The sequence below is a fragment of the Micropterus salmoides genome, unplaced genomic scaffold (genome assembly GCF_014851395.1).
Source record: "Micropterus salmoides isolate LMB-PRFRI ecotype aquatic unplaced genomic scaffold, ASM1485139v1 Ms_hic_scaffold_8, whole genome shotgun sequence".
Classification (NCBI taxonomy): Eukaryota; Metazoa; Chordata; class Actinopteri; order Centrarchiformes; family Centrarchidae; genus Micropterus; species Micropterus salmoides.
Window position 1 is genome coordinate 2,273,598 of NW_024044570.1, and position 13,012 is coordinate 2,286,609.

Here is a 13,012-nt window from a genome sequence, read left to right on the forward strand (position 1 = left end):
TGCAGCCCGTCCTTAATGAACAAAAGCAGAGAAGATTCAAATAAAAATGCAATTGCCGCTCTCTCTCCCTCTGCAGAGGATATTGATTAAAAGTGTAATCAGATGGAAAGCACACACACACACACACACACACACACACACACAATCACCTTTCTGTGTGTGTGTGTGTGTGAAGGAGGTAGGAAGGACAGAGGTAGTGATGTCATGTCAAAGCCAACATTATCCTCTCCTTGTTGCCGGGGTAACTACTCTGGGATCCCTATATTAAACTTGTGTGTGTGTGTGTTTGTTTTTATATCCCAGCGGGGACCGGGCGCCTAAATACAGACTTCTTTATGAGATTTAAAAGGTCCAGTGTGTAATATTTCTGAGGATCTATTGACAGAAATGCAATATAAGATCCATAACTTGGCCGTTAATCGGAAGGTTGGCGGTTCAATCCCTGGCTCCCCCTGGTTGCGTGTCGAAGTGTCCTTGGGCAAGATACTGAACCCCGAATTGCCCCTGGCGGCTGTTCCGCCAGTGTATGAATGTGTGTTAATGTTAGTTTCCGTTTGAGCACTTAGGCTGAGTGTATGAATGGTGAATGCAGATGTAGTGTAAAAGCGCTTTGAGTGGTCGAAAAGACTAGAAAGGCGCTATACAAGTACGGAGCATTTACATTTAACTATGTTTTCAGTGGTGTATCAAGACCTTACATAATGAACCGTTATGTTTTTATTACACTAAATGGAGACATTTCTATCTCTCACATGGACATCACCATGTTGCACCGCCATGTTTCTACAGTATCTGAAAACGTAGCAGTAGCAGTAGTCATCTGGTTTATTAGAAGCAAAAGAAGTGAAATTTGGACAAATGGAGGACCACACGTATTATTTATCACAACAGCCAACAGAGCAAGGCAGCACCGTAGCTTCTCCTGCTCGCTTGCAAAGGGAGGGGGGAGCAGTGACTGAGCTGTTGGTTGCAATTCACAAGCCTCACCACTAGATGCCACTAAAACCTACACACTGAACCTTTAAGATGTGAGTTTAGGGTCCAGATTACACTTAGGTTTAGGTCTAGGGAATGCATTATGTCAATGTGATAGAGGAACAGTGTGTGTGAGGAGAGGAAGCTCGTTGGAGAGAGGAAAGACAAACTCCAGCAGAACGTGTCGTTCCTTCCGTCTTCAACTGAGCAAAAAAAACTGTTTAGATTCTGGACCATCACTGATTAGACTCACCAGCTGAACATAAATCCAGTGACTCCAGTCAGATGAGGACGAGTTACAGCCGAGACAACGGCCCCGGGAGGGAGTGCAGGTCTCATTGGTTGCAAACTACAGAGGAGCTCATCTCCTCTTATTTCCCCCCTGTTATCCCACCCCCCTCCCCCTGTGTCCCTGGCCAAGACACTTAACCCCTTGTTGCTCCAGAGGCGTGCGACCTCTGACATGAATAGCAATTGTAAGTCGCTTTGGATAAAAGTGTTGAATAAATGTAAATGTAATCAGACTGTTCAAACACCCACCGATCCTCAGATATAACTGCGATCTGCACATCACTAGAACCCAGCTATGCAGGCACATCTTAAAAACAAAGCAAAAATAAAATGGTGGTAAAAAAAAAAAACCAATTGAACAACAAAACTTAAACTCCATAATTTCCAATAGTTAAACACCTCTATTTACATAGATACATACATTTACAGAAGTAAAACCCCTACCCCTTTATACCCTAAATGCCATAATTACACAATACTGCAACCACAGAATAATACATCTACAAAAATAATAAATCTATAATCAAAGAAAATACGTATTCAAATAAAGTTATTTTCACATATATTTATTCACACAATCAATTTTTGAAGTTATTTGTTAAAAGCCATTCTGACCTAAGTTGATCAAATTTTTTGGTCATTTAAAATAAGCTGTAATTTTTTTTTTATTGTGTTCAGTTTTTATATATCTGTATATTTACATTAAGGGGAGCCTTAACATAACTTTGTTCAGAGATAAAGCTTTTAATAGTTTTTGGTTAAAGTAGTAAAATGCTAGATTATTATTTTGGGGGTAAGACGCCCCCCCCCGGTCGCTGCTCCCCTTCATGGTTGATCTATATAAGTTAGATGTTATTTAGACTTTGGACAGCCCCGTCAGCCAACCAGCAGCTTCACTATCAGAAAGTCTGAGGTCAAATTCTGAGGTTATAAACTCACATATGCTCACATTTCTAGCTAACTAGCTGCCAAGCGAGAAATAAATTACAGGAAAGCTAATAACATCAGGCAGGTTTACTTCTACAACATAGGTCTCTAATCCCCTTGGTTTTAACCAGCTAGCTGTAGATTATTTTATCTGTAATTTGCACCACACCATTGATTAAAAACAAATTAATTTGTCAACTGTAGATATTTATTTTACTTTATATTATGTTACCCTAAGCATGGTCATCTCCAAGATACAAAGAGAATCTATAAAATATTATTTTATTTGTCAGCAAATAGACATTGATTGGGGGGGGTGGAGATATATACCCTATATCTCCACACTGGCGTGGGAATGCCTCGGGATCCCCCAGTAAGAGCTGGTAATTGGGGCTCGGGAAAGGGAGTGTTTGGGGCCCACGCAACCCGACCCCGGATAAACGTTAGAGGATGGATGGATGGAACTAATTACTCTCAAATGACAGTAACTAGTTATCTATAATGTATTACATTTTGAAAGCAACTTGCCCAAACATTTTACATATCTACATTTATTCATTTAGCTGACGCTTTAATCCAGAGCGACTTGCAATTGCTATACATGTCAGAGGTCGCACGCCTCTGGAGCAGCTGGGGGGTTAAGTGTCTTGCTCAGGGACACGTTGGTAGGCATTTATCCACTGCGCCATCGCCACCCCAATGTAGCCGAGCTTTATCCCTGATGTAATCATGAACAAGTACCTGTAATTTAATTACACATCTCCCCCCCAGTGAGTGTAAAGGGTTTCAGTAACATTTATTTTGTAATTAAATTACATGTAAGTCGTTTCTCCCAACCTCTGGTTATTGGTCAGTGAAACAAGGTGTAATGAATCCAGTCCGTAATCCGCGCGGGTCCCTGCCGTGCCCTGAACTGAGTCCGGGTCCAGTGTCTCCCCTGATCCAGGCTCCGGGGTTTGTTGCATTGTACCCAACAGCCATTTAGCCCCACGGTGCCGTTCGTCTGTCTGTGGCTGTCTGTGCGTCTGTTAACGGGGGATAACGTCGGTCTGGAAACTGGGAATATCACATCCAGTCATGGAATACCCGGGATCGGTTTTATTGTCTTCCAGGCCCGAGAACTGAGTCCAAGATGTCGGTGTTTCCCGCTGTTTTCCAGTTTTCTCCCCGGGATGTGACCGTGTGATGGCTGCGGTCCAGTGAGCTGGGAGCACGTTGACTGGTCCGCCTGCTCGATCCGCCAGTTTGGGGAGCTGGTTTTTAACTGTTTTCACTGGGATTATCGGAACCTATGGAGTGTACATGAACACTGGTCGGATAGGGATTTCTAACGGGGTAAGTGGACCCGCTGAAGCCGGCTCTCTTGGTGGTAATTTGTGATCCAGTTTATTTGAAACGCGGGATCGCCTGCTGCTAGCTATCCCGGGGGTTAGCTCGGCAGGCTAGCTGCTGTCTTTGTCTGGAGAGACCGGGGAAGCTAAGGGGCATGCGTCCATCATCGGACACGTCCCCGTCTGACCCGTTTGTTTCTTTTTTTGACACCTGAACATTTTTAACCACTACACTCGCACTCATTTTAAATATATCAAGAAATACGTGCTCTGTTTTGTGTAACTGTTAGTCACACGTTTTAATAGCTAAAGTTAACGTTAACTTACAATGCTCGTGTCATGTGTTTGTGTTTAACCAGCACTCGGATGTTTAACGTTAGCGTGTTTTCAAGCTGCTATTGTATTTTAGAAACTCCTTATCAGTCTTATTTAACTTTGTGTGGGTCCTCCCTTTATGTTGCATGACAGCAGTGGTGCTGGAAACGGGAATTAATGATATAAAGGAGGCAAAACATCGTATACTGTTAAGGGGGAAATGTTAGCCCTTGTCCGATAATGGATGTATACGTTTGACAGGGGAGGCTGAGAGCGCCGCATCGATAATTGTCCATCACACGACAAAATAGGACGTCAGGTTACCAGTTATATAATCGATCTGTACGACGTTTGTACGCAGTGGTTCAGACCTGGTTTGGCGTGTATAATGTCACACTTAAATGCTGTAACGGTTACTGTAAAAATGGTTGTTTCACTGCAAAGCGAACACCCGGGAACATTGAAATGTCACCATCGCGTCCGATAATGGATCTCGTTAGCGTCGTAGCGGGCCACGGCGGGCCTCTGACAAGCTGCACAAGTTGCGCTAAGATATCTTCATATTATTCGATGTTGGGCTCTTAAATAAATGTTGTTGCGTGACTTTGAGGCTAATTATATTAGGATAAAGCCGTTGTAAGGTGTTATTTGTGTGCATGTTAGCTGTGCGCTAAAGGGCAGTGAGATGCAGGGCCGACGAGCCAGCCGCTAGCTAGCTAGCCCTCCGATGAGCTCAGCTAACGGTAGCTTGGTCAGCTATCTTCGTGGGACTACTGACACTTTTCTGTTTCTTTACGTATGCAAATAGCTATCGTACCCCCCACAGATAATTAGCACTTAAGTATTGCTTTTGTTTGTTGTCCTCTAAACCCCCTAAACGGACACTAATCGGTAAGATAATGTAAATGCAGGCTAACTACACGTCCCCTGAACTGGGTTGCCAGGTTCAGCTTAACTTGTAACTTGCAGCACAATTAATACAAATTATCTTTCTCTCATTGAAACATGGTACTAGAATTATGGCCTATAGGCTTGTGTTTAAAGCGTGGTTAAAGTCACATAACATAAGCTGCTGATGAAAGGCATGTACCATCAGTTATAGGGCTAAACTACTAGAAGAAAGTTTAGTTTAAATGCCTTTAAAGTTACTCTATCAAAGTGTGTGATGGTCATTTAATCTAAACTAAGCTCCATTGTTGTTTTAATTCCATAAACAGGACACTTCTGAAGCAACATAAAAGATTATAGTTGTGAATGAACACAAAGGGACGTAACAGGCATTAAACAACGCATGTTTATCTTTCTGCTAAATCTACTGACACATACAGGATATCGGCTGATCGAATAGGAGGTGGATTCTGCAAGACAGACGTCTGACTTGCACTGTTGGACTACATGACTCAATCTGCTTATGCAGGATGGTACTTACTAAATGATTTGTTGCTGCCTTCTTTCAGTATTGTGCATCAGGGAACTTGTGGCCTTGAGAGATAAACCTGAACTTGGAAGTCTGATGCAGTCAGATATAGAGCCGTTAGTCTTTGTTTCATAGATATGTACTCTTCTTTATGTCAGTGGGAGGAAACATAGCTGGTAATGGGGGGAATAACAGCAGCACTGGTTGCAGACGATGAAAGGAGATTTGTTTTTTAAAGCAACTTTTTCCTGCACCAAGTACTGAAAGATGTAAACAAAAGTGGTGAGCCACAAACGAGGAAGAAAGGCTCGTCTGAGGTCTTTTCATGTGACTGTTTTCAAACCAATCACAGAGGGGTTGCCTGTGTGAGTTAGGGATGTCACGACACCAGAAACTTACTAATGCCAGCAAAAATCCACGATTCTTGATACCAACCACGGTAAAACTATAAATCCCATGTATTTCATTGTACACTCCTTTTTAAATAAAAACATCTGAACATAACAGAAAATGACTAACAGCTGTGAAAGTTGTGAGAGGATGATTTACAAACTCTCAGGCGTGAAATGTTTAAGGGTGCTCACTATGTTGGCAGTTGTCTTGAGATTTCTATGTTGGAAAAACATAAAAGATTTTGATGATTGAAATGGATCATATTGCACTTTTCAGACGGTCCCTAACTCCTCCTACAGTAACAGCTGCTTTTGTCAGACATTCAGTTCTTAGTGCTGCAAACTATATCGTCATTTTTGGTGATTTTCAGGTGACCCAAACTAGGGCTGAACGAATTAGGAAAATAATCTAATTGCGTTTTTTTTTGTCAATATTGCAATTTCAATATGCAATAATTTTTTAAGCTCTTTATCTTCTGTATTATTCAAAACAGACAAGCAAATCAGCCATGATAAGAAGGAATGAGGTTAGAAAGGGACTGAGTATAAGGAGTTGCTTTATGAGCAAAATCAAGTGACGCCTCTTGCATGTAATACATGTGAATCATTTGTAGACGTCACATAAGGGACACTTGTATGGACTGTAAAATGCTCACTGCAGCAGTGTTTCCCACAGGATTTTGTGGGACTATGGTGGGTGGACATTGACCCTCTGAGGGGTCCGGGGTGAGGCTCCACCATAAGAAAAATATGTACATTTTAAAGTGCATTAATTTGTTGCACTTTAAAAGCAAAATAAAGAGGATGGATCTATGAAAAACTGTGTAAATGGTGATGAAACGGCAAGAAAGTCAACTAATGTAAAGATTTAAAACCCTGTTCACACACACAGACACGCAAGAGGTCTAGGCTACACTTCAGGTAAACACAACGGCTTCCTCCGCCTCTCTCTGTCTCCCCCCTGCCTGTCTACTCCACTTTCTTCATCAGCAGTATGTTTTATAAAGCCGCCTAAAAGACACAGTACTCGTCTTTTTTTCCATATTTTATTCTACCTGTGATCTGTTATCACGGCAGCAGATGAGCTGCTTGATGGTTTGTTAATGTTAAAACAAATTAGACTGTGGCTGGTCGCCATAGTCTCGTTAATTAATGCGAAACACTGCTGCAGTCCAATCAGGAGCTGAAACATGCAGACGGTTACGAACCAAGAAGCAGAAACGCACAGGTTTTATCCAATCCTTGTAAATTTGGTACAACTTGGAACTTGTACAACACTGTTTAGAACCATGGCTACAATCTTTCCTGAACTTCAACCAAGTTGTTTTAGTTTCTTAAAGAGCTGGTATTCTGCTCACTTTCAGGTTCCTCATCTTATTTAGAGGTTGTACCAGAGCAGGTTTCCATGGTTATATTTTTGTCCTACTGCACATTGCTGCAGCTCCTCTTTTCAGCCTGTGTTGAAGGCTTCGTTTTAGCTGTGGAGTGATACATCTAGTCTCTAAATGATCTTTGTTGGGAGTTGCACATGTTCAGTTCCTAGTTAAGGACTACTAGCCAATCAGAAGCAGAGAAGGGCGGGTCGGCGAGAAGCCGACAAACGGCTCGGGTTCAGCCGTACGTGTTGCCGACCGGCTCGGCAACACGGACTGGAGCGAGAGTTTCAGAGCGGTGAGTTATTAATCTGTATCCATAAAGTTTTAACTGAGCTCTGTCTCTACATCACAGGAACAACTTTCTGTCCACTGACTGCCTGGAGGGTAGCTAGTGTTTGGAAGGGAGAGGAGAGCTGTGTGCTGCAGCTCGCTGTTTCTGAGGAGCCGCTTGGCGAGCGTTAAATGAGGCGCGTTTAGCTTTCATCCCTGTGACGTCACAGGGATGAAAAGGGAAGCGGCTGGACTACAAACCAGCTGTTTTCAGTTCAGAGTTTTCTGTGGGAGATGGGAACTCCCTTTGGGCTTTTTCACTTTGCAAACCTGTTACATGCACAAAAAAAGAATGTAACTCAATAAAGGAGAGGGGAAAAGCCAAAAAGCAGAATATCACCTCTTTAAACTTGTTTCTGTTCACATTCCTCACTAAAACTCACTGTGTGAATCCTCGAGTGTTCCAACTTGGAACCAGTTCTTGATACCAAACCCTGCTAACGTATTTAAACTTGCCACCGTAGGAACATTGGTTATATAACCTTCGAAATGAGCCAAAACTTAACAGTGCACACATGCCTGTAGCTGCGCTCCGATACTCAAACAAGTTATAGTTCTGGTCCTGTGTGTGAGAGAGAGAATGTCAGAATTTTCCTTGCAAGTTTAAATATTTACCGTATGAAGTTAAATAGCCTATTGCTTTAATATTGTAGATCTTGTTTTATTATTCTTCACATGCAGTTACACACTGCCGGTTCAAAGAAGGAAGTAGCTTTTGGACTTTAAAACCCAGCAGCCACAGTGGCAGGTCCAGCCCTGTGCATAGTAAAATCACATGTGTTGTGATACTATTATTATTGCAGGGAAAACATTGTGAAAGCACATCAGGGTTTCCACCACACACAAATTCCATTCCAGCAGACGTCTCAGATTTTGACGCTTTCAGTTATTTCCGTGCACCTCCTTTCAAAAGCATACAAAACACTTGTGGATGAGTTGAAATCACTTTTCACTGCACGTTAGCCTCTTTAACATATTTCCACTTTAAACAGCAGTTGCAGTCATGTGAGTCCACTTCATCGCCCTGTGCAAGACGTTTTAATACCAGTGAAGTGTGTATTAATAGCTGTGGACACACAGATCCCGGTTATTATCTGCTGCACAGTGCAGGCTTCTGTAGTGTTACGTGACGGTCGGGTTGCAAGCAGGATCTGCCCTGGAGGAGGACACCAACAGGAAGCTGACATGAGCCGATCTGTCTGCACCTCCTGGGAGGCCGGAGAGACGGGCAGAAAACTCTGCTGAGCTTCAAGAAGAGCTGAGAGCTGCGTGACCCGCCATCACCCCGACCAGCCTGCCCAGCGCTGCCACGCGGCTCTAGGGGTCCTTCAGTGACGGCTGCAGTGCTGAAGAGCTGCCTGAGCTGTGACCGCCAGCCGCTCTGCCGCCGCCTCCGGAGAACCGAAGCGGCAAGCTGACATCCAGGCAGGAGGGATTAGACTGGTCTGTACCGCCACATAGAAATAGATAAACATCAGAATCACCAGAAGACATCTCCTGAGTATTTATCGTTCGTTACGCGTTACTCTGAACGGAAGATGTCCTTTTGAAGAATGAGGAGAGGAAGCGAGCCGAGCGACTGTGTGAGGGGGAAATTAGTAGCGCATTGATATAAAAATGATTGTGGGAAATTTTAGTGTCCTGAACGCATATACTGTTATTAAAGTAGATGGAATTTGCGCAACCAAACTCTGTCAGGGGGGTCTTAAAGTCTTAAAAGGTAATAAATCAATTTTGTGAAGATTAAGGCCATTAAAAAGTCTTAATCGACATTTAACAAGGTATTCAGTTTTGTAGATATATTTGTAAATGTGAAAAACCTGTTTGCTTAAAGACTGTATGCTGAAAGTACGGGTGAATGTATTAATTTGTACTGCATAGCATAAAATCCTAGATGGGCAGTGCTTAGCGAGTGTGTGGGATTATTCTGTGTAACGTTAGGTGCAGGGATCTACCGTGCGCTCTTACACGCTCCTAAAAATAGATCCGTGCGAACCGGTAAAATGATTTACGAGTAGGCTACAACTGACGGTAATCTGCCACCACGCCGGACCCCCAGTGCTACTCGTTCAAAACATAGTTGAACTGGCGATCAGAGGGCTGTTTCACAAAACCAAGATAGCTGATTAAGCCGGGATTTTCCAGATATCCTGGCTGAATTAAGCCGTGACTCGGTTTCATGAAAGCAGTAGCGCATAAGTTACCATGGCGATTTATTCTGTGCAGCTAGCCTGGTCCGGAGCAGGCTAACAGCCAGGCTTAGTTAATCCTGGTCCCTTATCTGTTCAGTCAGCGGTCACGCTGATCAGAGTGGGGTTTATTTCCAGTTATTCCATGTTCTGATGTATTTGTTTTGCATATTTTTCATTAGCCTGTATTAAAATAGCAGTTTGTAGTTCTAATGTTTCATAATTGGAGAAGACACGTGCGACATACTTTGCACACAACGAGCATCAGCGAGTAGATTTACGTGGAATGAAAGCACATGTAAAGAAAAGTGATAAAATAAACTCAGGCACAGTAATAAGAAAGTGTGGCAGCTTATAGTGGACCGACTGAATGTGTGAGAAGCTAAAAATATTTATAAGTCATAATTGTAATGTTGTGCCTTTAAAAATGAGAACCGGACGTTATGTCACTCAAGAAATTTATGGTGCACACACAATATAGAGGATAGATAGATAGGGTTTTTTAGGTTTCATAATTGAATAAAACTCCCAAATTACAGGCCCACTTCAGTAAAGAGACTATATTTTGCCCTGTTTCTTTATGAAACAACAGGGAGGAGACACACAATGTTGTTAAACCTTTTTTTTCTCTCCCTGGGATCACTGGTCTGCTGGGAGCTCGGGAGAGAAAACAATGATTAATACATCGTGCTACAGTCATGCTACAGCGTGCTTTGCAAGGATCACCTTTGGCTTCTTTTTATCTCCATATCTAGGTCCAAGTCCTGTTTTTTTATTTTGTTAATTTTTTCAAGTGTGTGCAGTTCAGACATCTGACAGTTTGTAAAACACACATCATGTCCTTATACTTAAACTACATTGGCAGACTGGCTGTCAGACTGTAGGACTAAAGCCTCAGGGTCAAGTTAAAAATATCATACAGTATTTTCTATGAGCACCACATCACTGACTTATTATCTATTATCCATACTGACTTAACAAGTACACCATTTTCACACAAAATTGGCAGACCTCCAGCTTCTCTGCCAAGCCTACTATATATATATTTATACACAATACTATGAGGAAAAGAAATACTTCATGGTAACATTTTAATTGACAGTTTCAGTTTAGTGATACTTTAAGCTACTTATTAAGTCGGTCCTTTATTCTCTGCCACGCTTTTTCTCGCTGTTTTAATACTGCGGCTGTGTTTCTTTCTTTTTTTATTATGTGCATTTTTTTAATCGTAAACCTTTACACATGTGAGAAACAGCGAATAAAGTACGCTGCGCACGTCTTTAATGGGTTTCAACATCAATGAATCTGTGATCAACCGTGTGGTCTCTTGAAGAAAGTAGTTGACGCTCATTTATCTGAATTACTTCCACCTGGCTTGACATAGTCGCACCTTCTGAGCCTGGTTTGGCCTTTTTGAAACTGATTAAACCCAGGATGCACTGACCACACTAGGTCAAGCCTAGCTTTATCGCTTATCCTGGATTTCTAAATTCTGCTTTTGTGAAACAGCCCTCTGGAACAGCGGGATTTTCCCATTGGACCGGTTGCAGAGAGATGCACTGCCAGCAGTGGAAGCGGTAAGACAGAAGACGACAGGGAAAATATAAGCAGCGTTTGGGTTTGCTGGCTGTTAAGCTCAATCGCTGCCTTTTATTGAAACGCGTTGAACTTTTCATAAAGCCGATGCGCTCGTCAGTGTTACTTTTCGTGAGCAGATCAATCACAGCCTGGATGGAGCGGGACGTAAAAAAAAGGTTGATGTGATACAGAAAACTTTCCAAATGTTGAACTCGTCGATCTGTATAAATAGTTAGTCTCTACCTTTAATTTTAAGTAGGCTACTAACTCGTCAGTAATCCTAACTACCATGTAGAGCATTTTTCTTGCACAAAGTTCATGAATACGAAACAACCCCGAACTGAAACAGCTGTAACTGGAATTAATATAATTAATAATTAATATAAGCTGTATATTCTGTACTTTTAACTATAATTCATATATTGATATCAAACTAACAGTTTACTATTATATTAACAATATACTCTTAATTTAATGTTATAACAAAATACTAATAGTCATGTGTACTAGTTCCTCCTCCAGGTTGTGGAAGGAGCCTCTGCAGTGGACAGATGTAGGTTTAGCCAGAGCCAGGATGCAAATGTCTGTACTACACTGCACTGTTTTCCATCACTCAGTTTATTCTCTTGAGCTTTGTTCCCTTTTGGCCTCTTTAATTCTGTTGTATTGGTCAAGTGGTCGATGAAAGTTACCACAAAAAAAAGATTTAGTTTCACAGTCTCCAAATGAATTTATAGTAAATGTAAGTTAAAGCTGTGTTGTGTAGTTTTTAGTGGCTTCTAGCAGGAAGGTTTCAGATTGCAACCAAGAGTTATACCATTTCCATATTTATGCCTGACAGTAAATAACAGCTATGTCAGGTAGTTATCAACTGGTCTGTGTTTGCAGGCAAGCGAACAGTATCTAGTTTAAGCAACTAAAACACAAAATCACACTGTGTTTTACATGATTTGCAGTAATGTTGTGCACATAAACATCACAGCCTGTGTAAGACGATGGATCTTTGCAGGAAATCCAACCAGTCCTTGGCATAAAAACATTAGGCCTTTACAGGCAACTTAAGACAGTTGGTGAATGCCTCAGTTTGTAGGTGAGGTTACAACATGTTCACACACAGGCAATAAAAAGGTTATAAATATATTTAAATTTATTGAAAAAACTCCACACTGCCCCTTTTAAAGGTGTGTGGCTGACTTAACCTGTTACAGCTCAAAGTGGCGCGGCAGTCTTGAAATATATTGCAAAGGTATTGAATTTTACTTCAGGATTCCTGTGTCTGCATTGTGATTAGCTATGTTAAGAAAGCCTGCTCCCAGACCTCTTGACTCGTTGCCCATATGCAAAGTTTGCGGGCTGTGTTCCAGGTTTACCTGTGCCAGAGGCAGAAAATAACAACAGGAAAATTGACACACAAATGGCGTTGGGGAGATCAGTGCAGCTGCAGGAATAACAACCCTTACATCGCCATATTTCCTCAGTTGTCATTGTCACTACTGCAGCCTCCACGCCAACTAAACATGATGTCGATGTGTCACTTACTACTGATGGGTTAGGTCAAGATATTGCCCCCATCTCCCAAACAGAAAATGGTAATAAGAACACGATGTCAGGCTGAATGATTAAATGACAAAAATGGCAGTCTGAATATGAAGGAAAGAAAGTCTCACGCTAAAATAAATGCTGTCTGTTTCTGTGATTATGATAAATAGTAACGTTAGTGAGGACAGCGACGTAAAGCCAGACGTTCCCTCCTGAATTTGGACCTGGTACCTCCATCAGATGTGACAGCTGTGTTGCAGACACACTGCAGGAGTTCAGGAGAAGCTCCACCGCAGCGCTCAGCCAATTAAACCTGTAGTGTTGCACATTAACAACCCGAGTGTCTCAGTTC

The 13,012-nt window shown here is 42.0% G+C and overlaps 1 protein-coding gene across 1 annotated transcript in view; it reads left to right on the top strand.

Annotated features, from left to right (window-relative positions):
* The first annotated feature begins 3,144 nt into the window (after nucleotides 1-3,144).
* The window catches only part of znf609a (zinc finger protein 609a), a 70,247-nt gene continuing 60,379 nt past the window's right edge, over nucleotides 3,145-13,012 (top strand). The window contains 1 exon segment of the mRNA XM_038705322.1: nucleotides 3,145-3,528. The gene's annotated coding sequence lies outside the window, so the exon portion shown is untranslated.